Below are 13,447 nucleotides of genomic sequence, written 5' to 3'. Positions count from 1 at the left end.
TTAAATCTTACTTATTTCACTGACTAATATTAAAGGGTCCGAAGTGGTGGAAATTCAGGGTGGAAACAGCTGTCATTAGTTCCCCCTCTGAAAACGCATCGCTTCAGCGACGAGTTCTGTTCTTAGGCAGCGTTGGCCAACTTCACGGCCCCTAAGATGGGGGTGGTGGTGGCCGCAGGGGGTTTTCTCAGGGTGCTGTCCGCAGAGCCGCTGAGTCGCACTGCAGGCTGGGGCTCAGGAATCCGCATTCTAACGAGCAGCACCAGTGCTCGCACAGCCAAACCTTCCCCAGGAGAATCTGGGTCCCGCCCGCTGGTCCCGCTGGTCCCGCTGACCGCACTGCAGTGAGCCAGGCTGCCCCACCCACCCCCAGGAAGCCCTCCAGCCATGAGCGGTAGGCCAGCTGGGGCGCCGCGGCGGTGGGGTTGGCCTGGACGGGGGCCGCCTTGCTCCCTGAGCAGCCCCTTCCATGTGCTGGAGGCCCCAGAGGCTGGAGGAGGAGGTGGCGGGGCGTAACTGACCCCGGGCGGACTTCCTCTGCCCCCAGGGCTCCTCAGCATTTCCAGGTTGACTCGGGCTGCTCAGGGCCCCAGCCCTGTCCGAGGAGGCTCCAACGTCAGCGGTTAGAGCTGAGGGGTGCGGATCCACGGAGCGGGTTTTCCGGGGTCACCCAGCTAATGAGAAATGGGGCGGGGCGTGGACACAGGCAGCCTGGCTCTAGGAGCCCCCACTGCTCAGCCTCGGCTCTCTCTCCCTGAGCTGAGGGCGTGAGACCAGCCTGCTAGAGCCCCGACGTCCCGCAGGCCACCCTGCTGCTCCCCGAGATACCCCCTCCCTCGGGATGTCCTGCCTCACCCCCTCCCTCTGCAGGAAACTCCTTCGGATGGTCCCTGTCCGTGTCACCTCCTAAGGGTCCTGAAACCCAGCCGTCCTCTGAGCCCCGGACCCTCATCCCGGGTGGCTCCCTGAGGTCAGTGAGCAGGGGACAAACACGGTGCCCACATGGTGGTCATGCCTGCGATGCCACCACTGGTCCACCCTCCGCCCCCGCCACGAGCTGCAGCCAGGACCCCCAGGAGGAGGCGGCCTGACCCCCCACCGCCTGCAGGACCCAGACCCAAAGCTCTCCTGTCGACTGCCGCGACCCTCGAACCTGGAGCCCGCACTGGCCCTGCTCCCACCTGGCTCCCCCTGCCCCCCACCAGGCCTTGCCCACCCGCCTGCTGGTTCAGCACCCAGCCTGTGAGCAGCCTTCAATTTTGACATCATTCGGAGCTTAGAGCTAAGAGTTGAGAAATTCTGCAAAGAAATTCCCTAAACCTCCTATCTTCACCCAGATCACTAATTGCTAACGTCCTGCCAGATGGACACGCGTGACCCACACACAGCCCCCCTGACTGCTCAGACCTCCAGCCCTGCGAGCACCAGTGTGCATCTGTGGGGAGCACGCATTCTAGGTGACCGAGTCGTGGTTGCCACTTGGCCAAGCACCTCCCTTGCCGGCTTTTCTGCCTGCTTGTGGGACAAGTCCAGGTTCTTGCGGTCCATTCACTCATCATGGGTCCATAGTCCCCTTGGGTCTGGATGCTTCCTGGGCCTTTGGGAGAGACACTGGATCTGGACGCTTCCTGGGCCTCTGGGGGTAGGGGGATGGACACCATCTGGATGCTTCCTGGGCCTTTGGGGGACACTGGCGCTTTGAGGGAGTGCAGGCTGGAGGCTCTGCGTGTCGCAGTCGGGGCTTGTCCTGTGACTGGACTCGGGTCTGGAGCCACACAGGCCCTGGCCCCCCGCCTGGCCCAGAGGCTCCCCTGCATTCTGATGTGGACATGGCCCGCGTGGCAGCGGTGGGGTGGTAGGGCGTGTTGGTCTCCTCCTCCAAGGAGGTTTTCTCAGGACCCCCGCCCCCGGACACCCAGGGTCAGGTCAGGGGCCAGCCCCCATCAAGGCCTGACACAGACCCGATGGGACCCAGGCCGCCGGCCCACCGCAGGCTCCAGGGGCCGGGCCTCCAGCAGAGCAGGGGCTTGATCAATATTTGCTTCGTGAGTGAAAGGATGAGTGAGACTGTTCGGAGCTGATTCCGTCCCAAAGCAAACCCTCCGCATGGCCCAGACGCGCCTGGGCGGCTTTCGCTTTATGCACGGAGCATGGCTACGCTTGCGGGGTTCTTCTTACGCCCGATTCTCACTGAGAGCACAGAAGCCTCAGTGCCAGTAAAGGTTCCTTCCAGGATCCACAGAGTAGAAATTCTAGAAGCTGAACCCGGGTCCGGGATTTCTCCGTTTGATTCCTTGTGGGAGGCGGGGTGGGAGGGAAGGGGTTTCTCCGCGGCGTCTTCGGTCCTGAGACTGGAGCCCAAAGAGGAGCCCTCGGGGCAGTCCTCGGGCCGGGCGGCCGCGGGGCTGACCGTCTCCCTCTGTCGTTCCAGACGCAGGCGGAGGGAGACGCACTGAGGCCCCGAGGCCGCTGCACGGCGCCGCAGGAAGACCCGCGCCCGGAGGCCCGGCCCGGCCGCGAGCCCCGCGGGACCCTCGGCGGGCTGGCGGGGCAGCCCCGCGGCGCTGGCCGGCGGCCGGGCTGGGAGGTGCCTGGACCGCCGCTGGGAGGGGCTGGGAGGCCGGCTCCCCTCCGCCCCCGGAGGACGGGCCTCGGGCCCGACGGTGAGGACTCGGGAGCCGGGGCCGCCGCCTGCGCGTCCCGGTCACCAGCGCTGAGCCCGGGAGTGACGGGGGCCGCAGACCCCTCAGCCGCCCCGGCGGCCCTTCAGGGCTCAGCGCAGGGAGGGCGCGCGGCCGCCCCGTGGTGCCCGTGGGAGCGGGCACTTCCCCCGGCGAGGCTGGACGTGCGGCCTCACCACGCGCTCTGATTATGCTGATGTGACTGACCTGAACCGCACTGAATCGAATTGGGTGGAAATAAATGGAATTGAAAGGCTACCAACACGCCTACCTCTTTCACTGAGGCCAGGCCCGGGGGTGAGGACCGTCCTTGTCTCCGCACCAGCCGGGCCCAAACCGCGCTGCTGCAGCAGGAGAGGGATGAGGGACACCACGGACGGGAGGGGACGGAGGAGAGGGACACCACGGACGGGAGGGGACGGAGGGACGGGGGACACCACGGACGGGAGGGGACGGAGGAGAGGGACACCGCGGACAGGAGGGGATGGAGGGATGAGGGACACCACGGACGGGAGGGGACGGAGGAGAGGGACGGGGGACACCACGGACGGGAGGGGACGGAGGGACGGGGGACACCACGGACGGGAGGGGACGGGGGACACCATGGACGGGAGGGGAAGGAGGAGAGGGACGGGGGACACCACGGACGGGAGGGGACGGAGGGACAGGGGACACCACAGACGGGAGGGGACGGAGGAGAGGGACACCATGGACAGGAGGGGATGGAGCGGGAGCAGCAGAGATGGCAGTGGAGCGGGTCCGGCTGGCGGAGGACGCGGACGCACGCGGACATGTTTGTGCTGACAGGAGCATCTCTGGAGTGGCCCGTGAACCCCACACGTTGAATCACCTGGAAGGTCCCCCAGGCCGACAGCAGAGTCTCAGGGAGCTGGCCCAGGAATCTGCATTTTCAAACAACTTCTCCAAATGGATTCCAAGTTTGGGACTCACTGAGGGGAGGTGGGGTGGGGCCCTGGAGTGTCAGTCATTTCCTGGCCGAGGGGGGCCTCCCCCAGGGGCTGCTGCCCGTGCCTGGGACTCTGAGCATTCGCTCTGCTGACACACTTCCAGCGCCTAATGGCAGTGGGAGGGTCTCGACACTTGGGGCACTCAGGTCTGACCAAGCACGCCTTCCTTCTCTCTACACCCATCCTGGATTCCAGGGCCAGAAGTGGGATGCCTCACACAATCAAGAAATGCCCAGCACGCTGAGATCTGGAGGCGGGCGCCTGAGCCACACTGCCCACGGGTCCCAGCTGAGTGGCTGGAGGCCTGAGGTCGAGGCGTCGGCCGGCCGGTTCCTCCTGAGGCTAACCCCCTCCCGGGGGGCGTCTTTTCCCGGGGTCCTTATGCGGTCTGTGCATACACACTCCTGGTGTCTGGGGCCAGACTTCCTCTTCTTGTAAAAGACAAGTCAGATTGGATCAGGGCTAATCGCTCAGTCGCGTCCGACTCTTTGCGACCCCATGGACTGTAGCCCGCCAGGCTCCGCTGTCCTTGGAATTCTCCAGGCCAGAATACTGGAGTGGGTTGCCATGCCCTCCTCCAGGGGATCTTCTCTACCCAGGGATCGAACCCAGGTCTCCCTCATTGCAGGCGGTTTCTTTATCATCTGAGCCACTAGAATACTGAATAGCTGAATTCCCCACCCAGGAATCGAACCAGGGTCTTCTGGATTGCAGGCAGATTCTTTACCAGCTGAGCTATCAGGGAAGTCCCAGGCTCCTTTTAACTCAATCACCCTTTTAAAGACCCTGCCTCCATATATAGCCACACCTGAGGTGCTGGGGGTACAGCTGAGGGCATAACTGGACATATAAATGGGGGGCTCCCACAGTTCAGCCCACAACAGGTGGTGTTTCCTTTCCTATAATCTTGAACATGCACGTGAAGAAGCGCTTTGATCATCTAAGTGCTCTCTCTCAAGTTTAAGCTGCCCTTCTGTCCTTCTTGTCCAGTTCATTTTATCTTTAGGTAAACATGTAACACGTGCAGCCTCCAAACTGTGGACATTTTTAGGGTTCTCCGCGGCTTCCTGCTGAGCCTCTGTCCCTCATAGCAACACAAAATTGAACTGTGGCCCAGAACTTCCCAGTGACAGTGTGTGACCCAGCAACCCTGAGACATGTTAGTGGCCCAGGCCCGACATCAGCCAACATTCCTCACACACGTGCCAAGCATCCAAATTTCCCACCTCCCATGGCTGGTACCTTGTGGACCATCGAGGAGCCCAGGTCCCTCCCGGCTCCGGTGGGGACCACTGCCGGGGTCACTGCATGAGGGACGGACACGGCAGCAACATCTCCAACTGCGCCACCGCCCTCCTGACTCAGGGTCCCCACTGCCCACCAGAAAACAACAGATTCCAGGGAGTACCCTGGTGGTCCAGTGGCTGAGACGCTGCACTCCCAACGCAGGGGACCCGGGTTCAATCCCTGGTTAGGGAGATGGATCCCACATGTTGCGTCCAAGACCCAGTGCAGCCAAATGAGTACATTTTTATTTTTTATTTCTTTTTCCAAATTTTAAGTAATTTGTAGAGCTGAGAACTCATTTATTTCCCACAGATATACAAAACATGTGTATTGCGAACTATGGGAATAGGCACATAATAAAAGATGTGTCTAACTTTGGATACTGACCCTACCATTGTAACCTTGAGGAAATCACTGCTCACACAAAAGCATTTAAATGTGAATAACCCCTAAGGAGTTTGTGACAAACACTCCAAAAGCTTCTATAAACAACTTTTATGAGCACCAAAAAATTAAATTCGGTCAGGTGTGGCAGAAACAAGGGGAAATCTGCAATTGCTTTTAAACAGTTGGGAATCTGGCTGTATGTTCCTACATAAAAGACCCTCTGTCATAGGATACATCTTCTAGAACAATTCTCATCTTTAAAATGAATCAGAGATTTGGCCTCCTGAAGGACCAAAAGCACTCTCCATCCAGGCTGTGATGTTTTATTGGAGCAAAATTTCAACAAAAGGTGGCTTTTATTTACAGAGTTTAATGTGTGCGGTGACTGCTCAACCCACTTGGACTCAAGTGAAGATAACAGTTAAGCCTGCTAAGATATTGTCTTGTTTTCAATTTGCATACAAAAAAGTTTGCTTCACATTCATAAAACCCCCAATATTATAAATGAACAAATCCTCCCTCACCCACCCCTTCACTAAATATAAACCCAGTTTCAAAAAACATATAGTTTAGATTGGTTTAGTCTTGATATGTAATTCAATGAGACTAAACACTAAACATTTCAGGTCCTGTACCAAATAGCAAAATGCTCGAAGGCCTTTAGGATCCTTTGACTGACTGACATCAATAAGAAAACCTATTTTTGATGTGGTAAAAGAAATGTGTTCATGTCCAATTACAATTTCAAGCTCCTGCTGGCCAACCTTGTCAGGGGGAGGCCACAAAGCATCGTCTTCTTTTGTAATTTCACTGGCATCAATAATTCTCTTCAGTTCTTCCATTACACTCTTGGTGTACATAAGCCTCCTTTCTGATCATGACATCGTTTTCATAATTGCTGCTGTTGGCATATCTAAGTTTTCCGTCCGGCTGAAACTCAGACTCCAGAAACTCGTGTCCAAATTTGCCCTTGTGCCCTACGTAGTAGTGTAGGTAGAAATCACTGGCCATAGCCATCTGTGTCCCCGAAAAGCCCGCTGAAGGCTTCTTTTTTATTTTTAAAGAAGCTTCCCTGGCGGCACAGTAGTTAAGAATCTGCCTGCCAATGCGGGGGGCCTGAGTTCAGTCCCTGGTCCGGGAAGATCCCACATGCCTCAGGGCAACTAAGTCCGTGGGCCACAACTACCGAAGCCCCTGGGCTCTAGAGCCCCCGCTCCACCGCAACGCAAAGCCCGCGCGTCCCCATCTAGAGGGTGTTCCCCGCCACCGCATCTAGAGAAAGTCCACGCGCAGCAGCGAAGACTCAGCACAGCCAAAATAAATACAGAAACCGCACTACTACGGAGTTCTAAACCTGCTTTAAAAAGCATTCTGAAATGAACAGATGTTGATTTTTCATAACATGTAAAGGCACTTAGCTAGGTCACGTCAGGGAGCCTATAATCGGAACTAAAACAGGGTTTTTCATCTCAGCTCCATGTGACGATGGCTAACATTGTCCCAGGCACCTCTGAAAGGGCCTCCCTCTCCCCACACATCGCTGGAACAGAAGCTGACGGTCTACCTCGATCAAGGCCTCAGTTCCCCGGGAGACCCGGGGACTGTTGTTTGAAGCGGCTTCTGTGTATTTGAAACTCCACACCCACCTGCTGCTCTGGGAGACAGGTGTCTTATATGCACTTTGGAGATTAAAGACGCCAAGTCCAGAGGCGCAGAATCTCAGGCAATGGTAAGGGTGGGAGGTGAACCCCAGGCTGCCCGGCTCCGCGTTACCCGCAGGGTACCTGCAGCTGGGCAGTCCCAGCCTTCTGCACGGTGGGGAGCTCCAGGGAGCGCTCACACCTCCAGCACCTGCATAGACCCACCCCAGAGACTGAGTAGCTGCCTGGGGCCCTCACCAGGCTTCCCTGGTGGCTCAGCTGCAAAAGAATCCACCTGCAATGTGGGAGGCCTGAGTTCAGTCCCTGGGTTGGGAAGATCCCTTGGAGAAGGGAAAGGCTACCCACTCCAGTATTCTGGTCTGGCCTGTATAGTCCTTGGGGTCACAAAGAGTTGGACTTGGAATAAATCTGGAAGCACTCTCTCTCTTCCCTTCCCTGGACCTGAGCAGACCTGAGCAGTTCCCAGGTGACTGTAATGAAGCCCTGTCTGCGGCCAAGGGCAGCATCTGGGAAGGGCACGGCCAAAAACCGGTGCCCTTCACCCCGAGCGTGGGTGGAGCCATTCAGCGACAATGCATACGTCCACCTGGCCTGGGCAGAAACCCTAGCACCGACGCTGGCCGGCTGGAGGGACGAGGCCCAGCACTGTATCCCAGCCACCGCCTGGACCACACAGCCCGCAGGGTCACCCCCGGGGCTCTGCCTCCACCTGTGAAAACACACGCTCAGCGGCTGCAACCTGCACTGGGCTAGGTTCTGGAGGGATCACAGCACCGAGTAGCTGCCTGCCATGTTCTCCGGCCCAGGAGACACAGCTCAGCTAAAAAAAAAAGGTGTGGGGCAGGGGAGGCCAAATATATTCTACTAAATGACCGGAAGGTGGTTCAGCTGATGCTGGGAAAGACCGAGGGCAGGAGAAGGGGGCGACCGAAGATGAGATGGTTGGCGGCACCACTGATTCAATGGACAGGCGTCTGAGCAAACTCCGGGAGACACTGAAGGACAGGGAAGCCCGGGCGCTGCTGTCCATTGGGTCGCTGAGAGCAGACACGGCTTAGGGACTGAGTGACAGTGGTAGAGGACCTGCCTGCAGCGCAACCCCTCCAGTACGCTTGCCTGGAGAATCCCAGGGACAGAGGAGCCTGGCGGGCTGCAGTCCATGGGGTCACAAATAGTCAGATACGACTGAGTGAATGACACACACACAAGATAAGAACCAAGCAAGCACCCAGCTGCGGGTGTTGGGCAGGGAGAACCTGGGGAAGCCCCCAGGTGACCGTGGGCACGGCGGGGAGGAGACAGGTGTTTGCCGTTGAGGGCTGGCTGACCGTGAGCCATGGCTGAAACACACGGGGGTAGCCAGGGCTTCCTGCTGCTACTGGCCGCTGTGCACACAGAGGGCGTGTGGATTCTCTGCCCGAGGGGAGCCCTGAGAAGCTGCTTGGAACCCCCCATCTCTTTTCTACCTTGGTCCCCATCCCCGGCCTCAGTGATCTCATTCACCCCTAGAGCTTCCCTCCGCCAGGACTCAAACGCAGCTGCAGCGCTCACTGTCCCGAGCCGCAGGCATCCTACCGGGACGCCCCCAAAAGCCCTTCCTCCTGGGGACAGCCACCCCACCCATCCTCCTCTGAGCGACCTTCTAGTCACTTCTGGGTCCCCGGAGAAGGAGCAGCTGGGGGTGAGCCGGGGAGCAGAGCCGAACAAGGTGACCCTGAAACCATGCTGGGGCCGGGACGCTCAGAGCCGCCTGCTGCAGGAGCTGGCCCGCGCCGGGTTCTGTCCCTTGCCGCCACGGGCTCCTTGAGCAAGAGGACCCACGGCCTCCGGGCCCAGTGGCCAGCTCCTGGCTGCTCCCTGGGGGCCCTGGTGAGAGCCCCCCCACCCACCTTGTGCCTCTCTGCACCTGGGACACCCCTCCCCATCTCCTCACCTGAGCCATGACTTCATGACTTCAGCCCTTTCCTCCACAGGCCTCCGGCTCTGCTCCACCCTGCACTCTGCCTCGGGATGTTTCCAGAACCAGCTGTGCTCCAACAACTGCCTTCCTTGACCCCACCTGCCACCAGGGCCGGGCTCTGGACCCTCAACGCTAATCCCGGCCAACGTGCTCCTCTCGAGGTCCCGGCCCCTCTGGAGGCCACTGGCCGAGGCCTTCACCCCTCACCTCCCGGGCCCACCCACTGTGACCCCTAACCACTGACCCGCCCGCCTCCAGGTGATGCTCATCCCGACTCCCAGCCCCTCTGAGATCATTGTGGGATCCTTGTGAAACTTGACTCCAAGAAGCCAGTCTCCACGCTTTTCTTGCTCCCCCAGTTAAACAAAAACTTACACACTCACTCACACATGGACACGGACACACTGCGGTTGCGGTGGCGACTCGGTGGCCCCGGGTACCAGGGGGAGGTGGGCTGCTGGACGTGTGCACAGCTGTCCAACCCTTGGCCGGTAGAAGGGAGCCCTCGTGTGAACTGCGGTCTGGGTGACAGGCACGCGCAGAGTCAGCGGTTGCAACAGAGGCCCCTCCTGCGGTGGGGGCGTGAGGATAGGGGTGGGCGGAGGATAAAATCGCAGCCCCTTCCTCTCACTTTTGCTGTGAACCTAAAGCTATTCTTTATTTTTCAAGAAAGAAAAATGAGTCTTGAAAATTCAGCCCCAGGGCTTCAGCTCCCCCCGGACTCAAACGCATCCGTAGCGCTCACTGTCCCCTGAGTTTGAGACAGCCCCACCGGGACGCCTGCAAACTCTCCTCCTCTGGGTGACAGCCGCCCCCACCCCAAGTCCTCCTCTGAGCGACTTTTGAGTCACTTCTGGGTCCCCCAGAGAAGGAGGAGCGTGAGGGTTGGGGCCTGAGCCCTGGACAGGAAAAAAAAAAAAAAAAGAGAAAACTGGCCTGGTGTATTTCAGTGTCAATAAAAACGAGGAGGTGTTTCCCCCTTTCGTGTTCACCCCTCGCGCCCGCCCACCTGGCCCCCACCCCACTGCCCACCTCTCCTCTGAGGCTGGCGGGTCCCCTGACCCTTCGTTCAGGGTCACAACATGGCACCTTTCAGCCCCACCTTGCTCGGCAGGATCCAAACCCTGGAGAGTCAGTGCTTAACTTGGGTGGGGGGTTGGGGGAAGCTGGAGTGGGGGCACTGGGCCCTGGTGCTGATGAGCAGGGAGGGAAAACAGCTGGGAATCATCTGGAAGTTTTTAGAAGGATGTAGGCCAGGCAGGCCAGTGTTCTGCTGGCTGGCATAGCCCCAAGGCCCACAGAACCCAGGGGACGGTGCACAGGCCTTGGGGGCAAAGGCCGTCCAGGGCAGAGCCCAGATGTCACCGTGGCCTGGGCTGGCCAGGGCCGTGGAGGCCACGGCAGACCTGGCATCTGGTCCTGACCGTGAAGCCAGCCCCCAGCCACTGTGACTGTGCAGGCCCCGAGAGAAATAAACTGGGGCTTGAGGTTGAAAGAAAAGCTATGACCAACCTAGACAGCTTATTAAAAAGCAGAGACATTACTTTGCCAACAAAGGTCTATCTAGTCAAAGCTGTGGTTTTTCCAGGGGTCATCTACGGATGTGAGAGTTGGACTATAAAGAAAGCTGCTGCTGCTGCTGCTAAGTCGCTGCAGTCGTGTCTGACTCTGTGCAACCCCAGAGATGGCAGCCCACCAGGCTCCTCTGTCCCTGGGATTCACCAGGCAAGAACACTGGAGTGGGGTGCCATCGCCTTCTCCAAAAGAAAGCTGAGTGCCAAAGAACTGATGCTTTCAAACTGTGGTGTTGGAGAAGACTCTTGAGAGTCCCTTGGACTGCAAGGAGATTCAACCAGTCCATCCTAAAGGAAATGAGTCCTGAATATTCATTGGAAGGACTGATGCTGAAGCTGAAGCTCCAATACTTTGATACGAAGAACTGACTCATTGGAAAAGACCCTGATGCTGGGAAAGATTGAAGGTGGAAGGAGAAGGGGACGACAGGGGATGAGATGGTTGGATGGCATCACTGACTCATGGACATGAGTTTGGATGAACTCCGGGAGTTGGTGATGGACAGGGAGGCCTGGTGTGCTGCAGTCCATGGGGTTGCAAAGAGTCGGACACGACTGAGTGACTGAACTGAACTGAACTGAACAGAACAGAGGTTGGGGGGCAGCTGCCCAAGACATTCAGTCAGTCCGGTGAGGCACAGCATTTAATGGCATCTAGAATGATGAACTCTTTCCAGAAGATTTTCAGTTTACTTTGCCCAGATCCATCAGAAAAACTACCATCTATGGCAGCTTTAGCCTTAAGAAATGCATTTCTTAAACAGTGAGACTTGGAAGTTGAAACAACTTCTTGGTCCATGGGCTCCTTAATGGTTGTTTAGAGGCATGAAAACAACACAAATCTCAGGACGGCAGGTCGGGTGGAGGCACCTGCTCCCTGAACTTGGGGCCCAGGTTGGGTTGCAGCTTCTTGGAGCTTTTCTTCCTGAGTGTGGCCTGGCCCCAGGGTCCCATGGGGCCCCTGTGCTGTTACAGGTGGGTGAGTAGCCCCACTGGCTGGAGAAGAGGTCAGGCGGGGGGCTTGAAGGAAGGTCCTGGGGCGTTTCCTAGATCTGAGATTTACTGCAGTCTGAACAATGGCCTAGAGGTTCCTGGAGGGCAGCTGGTGGGCAGGAGCCTGGGATAGTCTAATCTCTGCGACCCATTGGGCTATACAGTCCACGGAATTCTCCAGGCCAGAATACTGGAGTGGGTAGCCTTTCCCTTCTCCAGAGGATCTTCCCAACCCAGGTATCGTACCCAGGTCTCCCTCATTGCAGGTGGATTCTTTACCATCTGAGGCACAAGGGAAGCCCAAGAATACTGGAGTGGGTAGCCTATCCCTTCTCTAGGGGGTCTTCCCGACCCAGGAATCGAACCAGGGTCTTCTCATTGCAGGCGGATTCTTTACCAACCAAGCTACCAGGGAAGCCCAATCTCTGGGACAGTGGTTTTCAAACTCTCCTGGGCTTCAGAATCCTCTGGGAATTTTCCCTCCTGAGATCCTTTGTCGCTTTTTGGTGGGCAATTTCATCCTAACAAGGCTGCCCACTAGCTGGCTGACCTGGGTAATTCATTTGATCCTCATCTCTGCTCCAGGGGACAAGGAGTTTTTTTCCTTCCCAGTCCACTGGATGAGGGTGAAGATGAGAGACAAAACTCACGGGAAAACAAGCTGCAATGCGCAAAGCGCCGTATAAACACGTCCGAGAGTGAGAGAGGAAGGGACGCTGGGCCCGACTGAAGCAGCAATACTCAATCAATAAAAACAACGCTGAGAAGCGAGATGACTGTGTTAATCCCCACCCCCCCCACCCGCTTCGTATTTACGGGCTTCCCTGGGGGCTCAGACGGTAGCGTCTGCCTGCAATGCGCGACACCCGGGTTGATCTCTGGGTCAGGAAGATTCCCTGGAGAAGGAAATGGCAACCCACTCCAGTACTCTTGCCTGGAAAATTCCATGGATGGAGGATCCTGGTGGGCTATATAGTCCAAGGGGTCACAAGAGTCTGACGCAGCTGAGCGACTTCACTTCACCCCTTGTATTTTTCTGCAGCTTCCAGAATCTGCAAACTGAACAGGAGTCACTTTTGCTTCACAGAGCTGCAGTCCTGGCACGGAGGCCTGCTGAGCCGCTGCAGCCTGGCGGGCCCTGCTCCCCGAGCTGACAGCCGGGCGGTGGGCACGGTGGAGGCCAATGCCGGGCAGGCAGGCGGCCCTCCTCCCGTCCTGGGTCTGTGGCTTCCTGCCAAGAGAACTGGGCAAGGAGCGCCCGCTGGTTTCTTATTTAGGACACCGCCTTGGCAGCCAAGAATCGGAGAGGCCGGTTTTATTGTTGTTAGACAGTAACCTTCAATTTCAAGTTTAAAATTAACCTGGTCCTCCGGCCGCTCCAGGAGCTGCGGGTGGGAAGGGCCCTGGGCAGCCTGGCACCCAGGGCGGGGCAGCGGCGGGGGGGCACGCCACAGGGTCCTGCTCGCTCCTCGTGGCCCCTTCAGGGGGCCTTTGGGGTCTGTGCCTCGGGCATCGGGAATCTTGTGTGTGCGGGCTTGTGTGCAGGCTGCAGTAGGCATGGGGTAGGGGGTGGGGAGGAGCCCCCAGAGGGGCCCGGGTTCGCCCAGTCCTCCATCCCTCGGAGGTGGGGCTGGGCTCTCACATGTCCCAGCTGCTCAGCTGGTCCCTGAGCTCCTGGGGGCCCACAGTGCCCACCCGCTCTGGGAGCCCACCTGCACCCCAAGTAGAGAGAACTGCCTCAGAGGAGGTTGTGACAGGAGGCTGGGCCGGGGGACCCCTGGGCTGTGTGTGCGTGTGGGGGTCTGGGGGAAGTTGGGGAGCTCACGGTGCCCCCTCCCACCTCACCAAAGCTCCAAGGCCACCTCGGGCCGGCAGCTCTGGACCACGGAGCGGGGGGGACCCGTGCTCCGGGACCCTCGTCTGCAGGGAGCGGCTG

The 13,447-nt window shown here is 58.4% G+C and overlaps 1 pseudogene; it reads right to left on the bottom strand.

The window, feature by feature from the left end:
- LOC102168678 lies at positions 5,530-6,429 on the bottom strand (annotated as a pseudogene).

Source organism: Capra hircus, chromosome 23, assembly GCF_001704415.2.
Source record: "Capra hircus breed San Clemente chromosome 23, ASM170441v1, whole genome shotgun sequence".
NCBI lineage: Eukaryota > Metazoa > Chordata > Mammalia > Artiodactyla > Bovidae > Capra > Capra hircus.
The sequence above is the reverse complement of the archived record's forward strand: the minus strand, read 5'-3'. Positions and strand labels throughout refer to the sequence as shown.